Raw genomic sequence first — 13,089 nt, 5'->3', positions numbered from 1 at the left:
TTCAGCCAGTTTCTTAACCATCTTATCTTACCTACATTATAATAGTGACTACACTTGAAAAATACTCCGATGACTGTAAAGTGCTTTACAACATCATGAGTTTATGAAATAAGCTATTTAAATGTAAGTCTTTCAGCGTTTATCCTGCTATTTCCAGAACCTACAAACATACAATTCTTTCAAAACTGTGAAACATTACATTTTCATAGAAAATAAGGGCCAATTATGGGATGAAAGGGTTGTGTTATGAGCAGAGTTTGAGCAGGGCGGGCACCAGTGTTTAGAAGAATGAGAGATGATCTCATTGAAACATACAAAATTCCGAGGGGACTTGACAGGGTAGATGCTGAGAGGCTGTTTCCTCATGAGGGGGAATCTAGAACTAGGGGAACACAGTTTGAAAATAAGTGGTCTCTCATTTAAGATGGAGATGGAGAGGAATTTCTTCTCTTGCAGGAATTTCTTCTACAGGGAGCAGTGGAGGCTGGGTCATTGAATCTTTCAAGGCTGAATTAGACAGATTTTTGATTGACAAGGGAGTCAAGGGTGATGGGGGACAGGCAAGAACATGGAGTTAAGACCACAATCAAATCAGCCACGAACTTATTAAAAGGAGGAGCAGGCTCAATGGGCTGAATGGCCTATTCCTCTTAAAACCATTGTTCTATAGAAAATTTACAGCACAGAAGGAGGCCATTCGGCCCATCTTGTCCACGCCAGCCCGAGGACACCCAGGTTCCCTTTCTAACCCCATCTTCCTGCACCTGGTCCATAGCCCTGCAGCTTACAGCACTTAAGGTGCAGATCCAGGTACTTTTTAAAAGATTTTAGAGTTTCTGTCTCCACCACCAACTTGGGCAGTGAATTCCAGACACCCAATACCCTCTGCGTAAAAAAGATCTTCCTCATGTCCCCCCTACACCTTCTGCCACTTATCTTGAATCTATGTCCCCTGGTTCTAGAATTCTCCACTAAGGGAAACAATTTTATCCTGTCCACTCTATCTATTCCCCTCATAATTTTGTACACCTCAGTCAAGTCACCTCACAGCCTTCTTTGTTCTAAGGAAAATAACCCCAACCTATCCAATCTCTCCTCGTAGCTACACTTTTCTAACCCTGGCAACATTCTTGTAAACCTCCTCTGCACTCTCTCAAGAGCTATTACGTCTTTCCTGTAATGTGATGACCAGAACTGCACACAATACTCCAGTTGTGGCCTCACCAGTGTTTTATACAATTCCAACATTATATCCTTACTTTTATATTCTATACCTCTGCCAATGAAGGACAGCATTCCATATGCCTTCTTTACAACCTTGTCTACTTGAACTGCTGCCTTCAGGGACCTGTGTACTTGTACGCCAAGATCTCTCACTTCATCTACCCCTCTTAGTACATTCCCATTTATTGTATAATCCCTGTAACTGTTTGACCTCCCTAGATGTATGACTCACACCTCTCTATGTTAAAATCCATCTGCCCACTCCACCAACCCATCTATATCGTTTTGGAGATTATGGCTATCCTCTACACTATCCACTAGGCCAATCTTTGTGTCATCTGCAAATTTCCCAATCGTGCCCCCCACGTTCACGTCCAAATCGTTAATATATAACACAAACAGCAAGGGTCCCAACACCGAGCCCTGTGGAACACCACTTGAGACAACTTTCCATATGCAAGGGCATCCATTGACCATTACCCTTTGTTTTCTGTTACAAAGCCAACCTTTTATCCAGTTTGCAACATTACCCTGAATCCCATGGGCTTTTACTTTCCTGACCAATCTGCCATGTGGGACCTTGTCAAATGCCTTGCTAAAATCCATGTACACAACATCCACTGCACTACCTTCATCAACCCTTCTTGTCACTTCCTCAAAGAATTCAATCAAATTTGTGAGACAAGGCCTTCCTTTAACAAATCCATGCCAACCATCCCTGACTAGTCCATGCCTTTCCACATGACAGTTAATCCTATCTCTCAGGATTGATTCTACTAATTTGCTCACCACCGATGTAAGACTAACTGGCCTATAATTGTTTGGCATTTCCTTTGATCCCTTTTTAAACAATGGAACTACGTTTGCATTTCTCCAGTCCTCCGGTACCTCCCCTGTATCTAGTGAAGATTGGAAAATCATCCTCAGAGCATCTGCTATCTCCTCCCTGACTTCCTTCAGCAGCCTCGGAAACAATCCATCTGGCCCTGGTGACTTATCAACTTTCAAGGATTTCAACCCTTCGAGTACTTCCTCTCTCTTTATGACTATCCCGTCCAATATCTCGCAGTGTTCCTCCTGGATTACTATATCTACATCCTCCCTTTCCTTTGTAAACACAGAGACAAAATATTCATTCAAAACCCTTCCTACAGCCTCTGCATCTACACACAAGTTTCCATCTTCATCTCTGATAGGTCCCACTTTTTCCTTAACTAACCTTTTAGCATTAATGTATTGGTAAAACATCTTTAGGTTATCTTTAACTTTACTTGCTAATCTTTTTTCATGCCCTCTCTTTGATTTCCTTATTTCCTTTTTTACTTTGTCCCTGCACTTCCTATATTCGTCTAGGCTCTCTGCAGTGCTTAGTTCTTTTTGCCTATCGTACGCTTTCTTTTTCTGTTTGATTTTCCCCTGTATTCCTCTAGACAACCAGGGGGGGTCTAGATTTGGCAGTACCACTCTTATTTTTGTAGGGGACATGTCTACTTTGTACAATTAGGGTCTCGCTTTTTAGTGCTTCCCACTGGTTTTCCACTGTTTTACCATCCAGCAGTGATGTCCAGTCCACCTCAGCCAAGTCCCTTCTCATTTCTGCAAAATTTGACTTCCCCCAGTTCAAGTCTTTTACTCCTGCCTTATCTCTGTCCTTTTCCATGATAATGCTAAATCTAACTGAATTGTGATCAATGTCCCCGATATGGTCGCCAACTGTCACTTCACCCACATGCCCTTCTTCGTTCCCCAAGACTAGGTCTAGAATTGCATCTCCTCTCGTTTGGTTTGTCACTAATTGGTTGAAAAATTTTTCCTGGACACACTGCATGAATTTTTCTCCCTCAGTGCCCCTTATATTGTTTGAATCCCAGTTGATATTAGGATAGTTGAAGTCTCCTACTTATTTTTTATGATGCTATGATCGTATTATTAAAAAATTCACTGCTCTTCAATATTTTGTACATTGAGAAAAATGCACTAAAAATGATTTGTTATTGTTTATATTTTAAGCCAAGATGTGATGGATGTTTGAAATTCGAATAAGTGTCTGAAAAATGTAAAACCAACATGAGAAGTTAATGTCCAATATTATCTACATGGAAAATGTGGATGGCATTGTAATATAACTGGACACTCAGGTCTAGATTTTCATTCACGTGTCAAATGTGTAGAGTTAATAGAATTCCCAGCTCCACAAACCTGACTTCTAAAAATAAATGTCAGATTTTCGGTCCAGGGGTACGGGCTACACTTGGAGTCGGTGTGGGCAACCTCAGAAGTAGCGAGGGGTTGGGGCCTGTGTGGGTTTGGCGACTCAGACGCAGATAAAAAGTGGGCCCTCAGATATGCCCATTTGAGAGGTTGGTTGTCCTTAATGAAGCCCCTGTGCCTCGGAGGAGACGTTATTGAATTGTCAGATCAGTGGGAACACTGTAAATATTGTCCAGCTGTTGTTGACACTGGAATGGATGATCCATCATGGGCTTTCCCTTAGAAAAAAATTGTCATTTTTGCTGCCTATTCCCAGTTTCCTATATTGAAGCATTGAAAGCATGGAGTGGATTCACAAGACACAGCCATGGCGATGACATTGTCTTACTACCACTACCTGGTATAGATATTCTGCCATCATGTAGTTGGCTGACGAGACAGTGACATGGTCATTATCTCATTCACTTGCCCTCTTGCTACCCATTCAGGTCCCACACATCTGCACACTGTCATGGCATAACAGTGTGATGAAATGGGAGTAAACCAGTTGGGATGTCTGTGGTCGTGGAGCAGTGCATGTTACCTTGGAGACACATCAGCAACATACATGGCAGCAAGCATTTGTGCAGATCTATTATCTCCACCACACCTTAAAAGTAATTATTGATGACGAAGTGAAAATGGTTAGTGCATGTAAGCATACAAAAGTGAATGAGAGCACTGTAAATTGAATGGCTCATGACCCTTTCCGCCTTACATTTTTATTGATAGAATGTCTCACAGAGGAGATGTGGGGGAAGGGATGAGTCCAGCTGCTCAACGCTTTTCTGATCAGGACTTTCAAGTTTTGGTGGAAAAGGTTCAGAAGAGGAGGGCAGTCCTGTACCCTGCTGGCCGGCGTAATCCACCAGCAACAACCAAGAAGACCTGCATTCAAATTGTGGCTGCAGTGAGCACAGCATGCCTTACACCTGTTCCTACTTCCTATGTTCCTATGTTCAATGGATTCAGTGGCAGAAAAGGTCCAGTGACCTGCTGCTTCCCAGCAAGGAGAATAGCTTGGTTCATCTACACAGAGGTCGAAGGGAAGGGTCACATCTGCATGCTGCAGCTAAGGTGCGAGACCAGGCACATGCTTCTGCTCCAGCACTAAGCCTTATATACGTGAGCTGCTCAAGCAGGTGCACACAGAACCGATGTGAATGAGCATTGTGATGTGAAGAGAAATATCACAGCATGCACTATATAACAGGCTAACATGAAATCATGTTGTCATTGCAGTCAGAAAAGGCAAAGAACACTAAGGAGATGGCCCAGACTGGGGTTGGGTCAGCCTGGCTGAGAATAATTCACTTGGTTGAACAGATGGCCATGGAAATTGCCAGGGTGTCTGAGCAGCTGTCTTTTGGTGATGGTGAATCGCCGTCAGCAGGTGATAAAGACGTTGTTAAAATCACCATGGAACATGGTGGTAATGGTGGAGGTCGTGATGTCAGTTCACTGAGCACAAGGGGACGTTGGCATGAGAGGGAGTAAAAGGATGGGGTTGTGTCATACGGACAGCATGAGTACGGTCAAACACAATGATGTGCACTAGCGCCTGTTTTCACAATGTGATGCACAATACTTAAATAAGTCCGCCTGTGTCTTACACAGGTCCTAGCTCTGCTCACTCACATCCCCTCCCTCTCCCTCAGGCCAGATCATCCCTCAGGCATCAAGAGGAGGAAGAGATGTCTGAGGAGGCAGCATTACACCGGATTAGCCCACTCTCTGCCAACTCAGGTACCAACACTTCGGAGGGATGTAGTGCACATGTGGAGTCGGTGGCAGAGTGTGAAAGTCAGCACACCAGGGTGCAGGAGGAGGTGTCAGAGTTAGAGACATCTGTGCACAGTCCCCCTTGGTGGAGGGAGGAAAGTCACAGTGATGCTTCAGCGGGCAGCAACGTGGAACCTCAGGAGTGATCTTTTGGTGCACAACATTTGGACAATTAGCAGATGTGTGGACATCTGGCAGAGTTACCTGAGGCAGTGGGAGCCCTAGGACGGAGAATAGAGGCATCCATCACCATCATGAGCTCCATATTGTCCCAGGGCTTGACCACATGATCTCTACTCTCATGGAAGGACACATGTAGCAGCACTTGGAGTGCATGCAAGAGCAGCATCTCAACCAGGAAAGGGCAGAAGCCTCCCTCAGAAGCCTCGATCAATCTGCTCAGAGTATGAGTGCTGACATCTACAGAATACATGAGGAGCTGTGTACCCTTAACAGGGCAGTTGCACTGTTGGCACACCGGTTACTGGAATGGACAACTGCTGTGCACCAGCAGCCAGCCCCATCAACCATGCCTGAAGAGCCAACCCAGGGCTGTGGAGGTTACAGGAGGAGGATGGAGGTACCGGGAGCTTCTCAACACCCTCATCCTCTTCCATCTTCCCGGCCCCTCCACCAGACCCCTCATCTGCTCAGTGACTATGGCTGCCCATGCAGTGATTAAGAGGCTGCAATCTGAAGGAGGTCCCCAGTGGGTCCCTGCACAAAGAGTCAGGCCACCATGCTCCTCATTGCCATACAGGCCAAGAAGTAAGCAGCCTCCCTCCACCTCCTCCAAGGGTGGTTGGGGGTGGGGCACTTTGTTGGAGTGTGTGTGAGTGCAGGGCACTGTCTTGTCTAGAGCACTAATGGTTCACTGAGGTTACACTTTACGCTTTGTATATATCAGATTTAAGCATTTATTGAATATTTTTACATGCACTCGTAGATGACTCGGTATGTGTTTGTACACTGGAGAACTCCGAAAGAATGGTAACATTATGAAAGGCATTCTTACCATGATAATGAAGGCAGCATGCTGAGGTCCATCTTGAGTCAAAGTCATCAGAAGCAAGAGTGTGACCACATTTGTGACACGTTGAAGGGCTTCTTCTTTCTCTGGTCTATCAAATAAGAATCCAGAGGTCAAAGGCTCAAGCATTGAGATGCTTTTTACATCTTTCATTGTCTATCCAAACTTGACTTTAAGGTAGGCTCAATGATCAGACTCCATGAACAGATGCTGGGCTGCAATTGTACCTCAAGCATGTGTGCTGGGTACAAGGTACTGATCTGTATGCCGCTGTCATGCATTGGCTAGGTGTAAGCATCACAGCTCGGCATGCCATGTATGCTCCACTACTTTGGCTGCATTTGCATTCCAGGTGGCAGAGAATGTGCTTTGTTAGGGAAGCAGTGGTTTATATGAGCCTGGAATGTTGCATTTGGCACCCAGCTCAGAAACTGCACCATTAGCCAGAATCGATGTGCACAAGTTTTTCAAAGAGCTATTGTTACACACCCTGCGTAACATGCCTTATCCGCATGTTTGCTGGCAAATACATCTTATCAGCATGTAGAGGTTGTAAAGCCTTAAGTCATGTCGCTCTCAGCATTGTGGGCATGGTTTGACTATGGACAAGGTGGCGGCTTTGGCACTTGCCAAAGGCACTCACGTTTATGCGAGAGGCCAGGTTGTGAAGGATTTCTTACCAAGTGTATTTGTAATATGTTGAAGCCCATGGTTATGATAGTGAAGGTTTCAGCCATTTTAATGTAACTGAGTCAAACTCATTGATGTTGATTCTTTTGGGGGATGGACGTTCCCCGAGTAATAGTGGCATCAATGTACAGGCTCTTTGCTTGGAAGTTGCTCACCAGGGATTGGCTGATGGCAAGTGTGAGATAGGAGGACCTTATGTGAATTGATTTTGCATAAGGACACATCTGGCGATGATCCCCTCCTGCACAGAGTCAGCCCTGGCTCATGACCATGCCTCCCAGCTGCTCTGCCATTGGTGGCTTCCTCATTCCCCTCTGTTTGGAAATCATCAGGATGGACAGGGGCTTCCTCCTTCTCATCTTACTCATCTTCTTCATCGTCCTCCTCCTCTGAGGTTGGAGCTCTGCTCATGGTGTTGTTATCATCAATTTCTAAACCCCTCCACTGCACAATGTTGTGCAGCATGTAGCAGACCATTGCTCTTCTTGGTGCCCTTGCTGGAGCATACTGCAGGCTTCCACCTGAGTGATTGAGACACCTGAAGCACATTTTTAAACTGCCAGTGGCCTGTTTTACTGTACTCCTTTGACAACATAGCTGCTGCTGTAGTTGCATTCTGCCTCAGTTTGAGGCATCCTAAAGGTGGTCATTAGCCAGGTTCCTAAGGGGTAGCCCTTGTCCCCTAGAAGCCAACCACAGATCTGCGAGGGTGGCTGAAATGGCTGAGGGAATTGGGAACTCCTTAGCGCAAACAGGTTGTGGCAGCTACCAGAGAACCTTGCACACACTTGAAGGAAGACCTTGTTGTGGTCACAAACCATCCCGTACATTGAGTGAGTGGAAGGACCTTTGGCTGACGAGGGTGTCCAAATTATGAGTTGGAGCCTTTATGGCAACATGGGTACAATCAATAACACCCTGCTCCTGAGGGAAACCTGTGAATTAGGCAAAGGCTGTGGCTCTTTGCATCTGAGACGCCAAATTTACAGGGAAATTAATGTAATCCCCCACATGAGCAAACAGGGCATTAGTTAGCTTTAATGTAGCTGTGTGCTGTTGACTGGCATATACCAGACAGCTGCCCCCTGGCAAGATCCTGAGGTATAAAAATTGAGAGCGACGGTTACCTTTACTGACACTGGCAAGGCGGAGGGGTGGGGGATGTAGTGCATCAATAGAGTGTGGCTCGAGTTGTTGCTGAACCATGTGACATACAGTATGTCTGTCACCACCTCACAGCTTAGTCTCAGTCACCTTAGGCACTGGTTCTCCATCATATTGTGGTATGGTGTGCTAGGTCTGTACACCCCTCCCAGAGGGTAGTACGTGGTTGTCCTGCCTCTCCTTATCCTCCTTCCTGGTGTGCCTCTTCCTCCTGACCTTCTGCTGTCTCTCTCTCTGGCTGCTCACGTTGACTTGGCTTCTACGGCGTCCATGTGCGAGGGTGCCACGCCCATCTTATATCTTCCTTTGCACAAGTCGCAATGCGCCCTTCTCAAGCACAAAGTTCTTCCTGGCAGCTGGGCGCATGAGTCAGCAGGGGCAAAAAAAATTTGCCCTGCAAATCCAGGAGACCCACCCTCCTCGAACGTTAGGTTAAAGCAAGATAGTTTGAATTGAGATTTTGCTAATTCTGGGACAGTTAAGACAAAGTTTAAAGTAAATTCCACAGGTGTACCTGCACCTCTCCAAAGGGGTACCCTGGCTATCCAAAGAAATGCACAAAGTTCAGACCTACTCCTACCAGGTCTACTCCGGGCACGTCATGTTTCAGGCACCTGTGAGAGCAAAATCCAACTGGAGTGGAGACAGCAGCTGGTTTATATGGGCAGCTGTCTCCATGAAACACACATTCACAAACCCCAACCCGGGCCCATTCCTGCCCCCGTTAAAATGTTAGGTGCCATGTTTGGGGGCAGGACTTCTGATTTCTGGGCAAGAATCATAGCTCCATCATAGCGAAAATGAAGGCCTAACATTGTCGAGATTCTAGGGGCAGAATTTTGCCCTCATTGGGCAGGCTCGGCGGGGCGGGTGGTTGGGAAGCTGACCACCACCCGCGATCAGGGCCGAACCGTGGTTTCACTCTGGCAAGCCAATTAATGCCCACCAAGTGTGAATGCCGGCTGGAGAACCTCCGAGAAGGGGCGGGCGGAGGCAGGGGCCTGAGGTCCTCTGGGTCTAATGGCTGGCTCAACAATGGTGCAGGCAGCCCCAGGGAGACTGCCCGCGTTGTAGTTGCAGCAGCGACATGGCTGCAAACAAGGATGCAGAGACCAGGTGGGAGGGCAGGTTGGGTGGGCACTCGGCCCCTCATTTTTCTGACGAGTACCTCGCCATCCTCCTGGAGGAGGTGGCTGCCAGAAGGGACACCCTTGCCCCCAGAGATGGGAGGAGGAGGCCACCGCACCTCACCAAGAAGGCGTGGGAAGAAGTGACAGCCCAGATGTGCAGCCATGACGTAGTGCGATGCACCTGGGTGAAGTGGCGGAAGCGCTTCAATGACCTGCTGTGCTCAGGAAGGGTGAGCACCGTGTTGGCAAGGGTCAGTGTGTTCAATTGTTTTGGGCTGGCCATCCCCCAGTGGAGCTCAGGGGTGTTCGAGTCTGAGTGCCAACTGTCAATAACGCCGGAGATGGCCAAGGGGGTGAGCTCTGGCTTCTTGGACTGAGTGCTTTGTGGCTCAAGGGCCATGGCTCGGATGAGCCCTGCAAAGTATTCCTCAGATGGGGTTAGCCAGGCTGCAATGGTGCTGCAAGTAGAGAGCAGACTAATCAATGCTCCTCTGTACTTTCAGGAGAAGACATCCCATAACAATATTGAGAGGTTGCAGACTGGCAGAGGGCCCCCACACCTCCTCATCCTCTCCCGTTATGAGCAGGAGGCCTTGGAGCTCAAGAGGCGCCATGCACCATAGTCAACCGGTCAGATAAAGGTAAGAGCGCAGTGCACTGAGGTGAGAGTTTCAGATGGTTTAAACATTCTTGTGTAGCCTCGCCATTGATGGGAGCCTCCGGACTTGATACCTCATTGATCATTGAAAGATGATGGCACCATGATGCACATCTCCATTGTCTCACCAGAGTGATTGGCATGCACAGTGACAGTGTGGTGACTTTAACTAATGACATGTCTTTCTTCTCCCTTAGATCTGTCACAAAGCAGTGAAGCACAGCACCTCTAGGAGCTACCTCTGACCCCGGAGGAACACCATGCTCCCAAAGCACCTGCGTCACACCCACTCTCTGAAGCAGGCACCAGCGCAGATACCAGCACGTTGGTGGGCATTAGTTCGGCAGCTAGTATCTCCGTGCACATTGGTGAGGGCACTTCACACTCGCTTGAGGTGCAGGCGGAGGTGGAGAGTGCTCAGGACGCTGGCAGTCGGAAGAGTGCTGGAAACAGGACAATGCTGTGTTGAAGGCAGATGATGAGCTTCTGGAGTCATCCATTAGGCAGCAGATGCTGGATGTCCAGCATGATGTGCGGGAGAATCTGGTGGAGACCCAACAGGGCATGCGTGCCATGGTCTCCATTGTGGAGGAGTCCCTGCGAAGCATGAGCATTGCGTTGACCCTCATGGCCGAGCGCACTGCCTCTTCCATGGAGAGAGTGGCAACTCTCATGGAGAGGCAGTTCCAGGGACAGAATCAGGGGTTCCTGGGGTTGCACTTGGACCTGCAAGCCCTCACACAGGCAATGACCTCAACTGGTCAGTGCTAGTGTGGGAGATGGATGGGGCACCCAGTATCCCAGCTAGGTGCCCGTCCATCAATGGCGAGCAGGGAGGTCCAGAGCGACCTCACATTGGTCCATGAACTGCTTGTCAACTCTGCACGCTCCTCTCAGGGCGCTCTGGATGATGGCAGCAGCTCTTCCGCCCCTCCGCCAGTGACCATGGCATCTGATGAGGCTGTGGCAACTGGGAAGATGCCAGCTGTGGCACTGGCCACTCCCTCCCAGGCAGGGCCAGCACAGGCTCCACTGGCCAGAGGATGACTGCCAAGGTTATCAAGGCCAACAGGACAGCAGAGCCAGCAGGCTGTCTCCAATGCTGGTACCAGCGAGTGGGGAGCACCTAGACTTAGCATCTGCAAACATAAGTTTAAAGCACCTTAAGCACAAGAGGGACTGGTCATGGGTGATCTTTTGTTCCCCCATTTTGTTTTTCTTTATTTAATGGTGTGACCACCAACACCGGATATTGTTCCATTCAAGACTATGAGTTCCAACATTAAATTATATTTGATTTAGTGTTATTGGCCTGAGTATGTTTCATTTGTTTTGTAGGTGCAGGGTAGGCCAGTATGTAATGCTGGACATGGGTGGCTCGAAACCTTATCGCACAGGCACTGAGTGTATCTTGGGAGCAAGGAAAGGGTCATTTCTACGATCCAGGATGGAGGCGGCAGCTCAGGCATGAGGTGGTAGTCCTCATTTGCCAGCCTAGCTGAAGGAGCATTGGATCACGGTGCCCCCAGTGTCCCTGCCTCCCTGGAGGTTACCGAGGTCTGGCTCCAAACCCTCAGCGTTCTCCTCACGGTGCTCCTCTTCTGACTCACTACTAGACTCATCATCTGGGGCATGTGCATCTACGTCAACATCCACTTCCTCCAGTGGGTCCCCCTTTGCCAGTGCCAGATTGTGAAGATCGCAGCATGCAACCATTTTCAGTGACACCCGCTCTGGGGGGTATTGCAGTGTGCCCCCTAAACAGCCCAGGCGTTGGAAGCACATCTACTGCCACCCTTGTGGAGATATAGCTCCTGTTGTACCGCTGCTCCACCTCTGTTCTTGGGTGGTGGAGAGGCATCATGAGTCACCTTTTCAAGGGATAGCCCTTGTCACCCAGCAGGCATCCATCCAGTTGGGCTGGAGCACTGAACAGCCTCGGCATCTGGGAGTGTCTCAGGATATACCTGTCATGGGAGCTGCCAGGGTACCTTGCACAGACTTGCAGAACCTGCATCCTGTGGTCACATACTAACTGGACATTCATGGAGTGAAATCCCTTCCTGTTAACAAAGGCACCCGGCTAACCTGCTGGTGCTTTGATGTGTGCAGTCGATGGCACCCTGTTCACGGGGGGACCCAGCAATCACTGCAAAGCCTGTGGCTCGCTCAGCCTGGCTGGCCTCGTCTGTAGGGGAATGAATGAAAGTCAATATCCACCTGAACAGAGCATCAGTCACCAGTTTGACGCAACTGTGGACAGCCGATTGGGAGACTCCAAAAATATCCCCCACTGAGCCCTGGAAAGAGCCGGAGGCATAGAAGATGAGGGCCACTGTGACCTTTAGAGCCACTGGCATGGAGTGTCCACCACACAATTGGAGCTGATCTCAGGCCGATCATCTGACAAATGGAGGTCATGGTCTCCCTGGAGAGACGGAAAATCCTTTGGCATTGCACATTGGACATATTGAGGTAGCTGCATCGCTGCCTGTAAACCCTGGCAGCAGGATAGTGGCATCTTCTGCGGTCTCTTCTGCCTTGGACTTCCTGCTGGCCTGCGCCTCTCCTCCCACAGGTCCCTCCCTGGAAGCTGCACTGGGACACCTGGCCTCCTCTCCTCCTGCCCCACTCTTCCTCCTCAGAGGAGGTGCCTCCAGCGGAGACCACAAACCCCATTACCGGGGTAAGCGAAGGCTGTCCGATACCTGGAGGGGTCCACATGGTCCGAATCCTCAGGGGGCCTGGAAGACACCAAGGAGTCCTGAAATGACACATGGAAATGCTAAGAATGAAGCCCCGATCAGAGATCAAGCTGCTAAGTGCCAATAAGCCACCAGCAGCAAGTTATCTCCAAAACTCCCCACCCTCACAATGGCAATGCTGCTGACCCTTTTTATCCCACCCGTGGATGAGGTTTTGCAAATTGTGGGCTGCCCACCTGCCCGTTTTTGCCCATGCAAGGAACAAAAAAATCGCTCGGGCAATGTTAAATCACCATCAATTGGGTTGTCAAGGACCTTAACTGGCCTTTTAATTAATGGCGGTCGTGGGTCTGACTCCCACGCGTGCCCGCTGACCAAAATATCACGCGTTATTCTACACTCATTTGGGTCGGGCGCACACACGCTCAACGAGTGAAAAATTCTGCCCCAGGAATA

This window comes from Cetorhinus maximus, chromosome 17 (genome assembly GCF_964194155.1).
Source record: "Cetorhinus maximus chromosome 17, sCetMax3.hap1.1, whole genome shotgun sequence".
Classification (NCBI taxonomy): domain Eukaryota; kingdom Metazoa; phylum Chordata; class Chondrichthyes; order Lamniformes; family Cetorhinidae; genus Cetorhinus; species Cetorhinus maximus.
Note: the sequence above shows the minus strand (reverse complement) of the source record.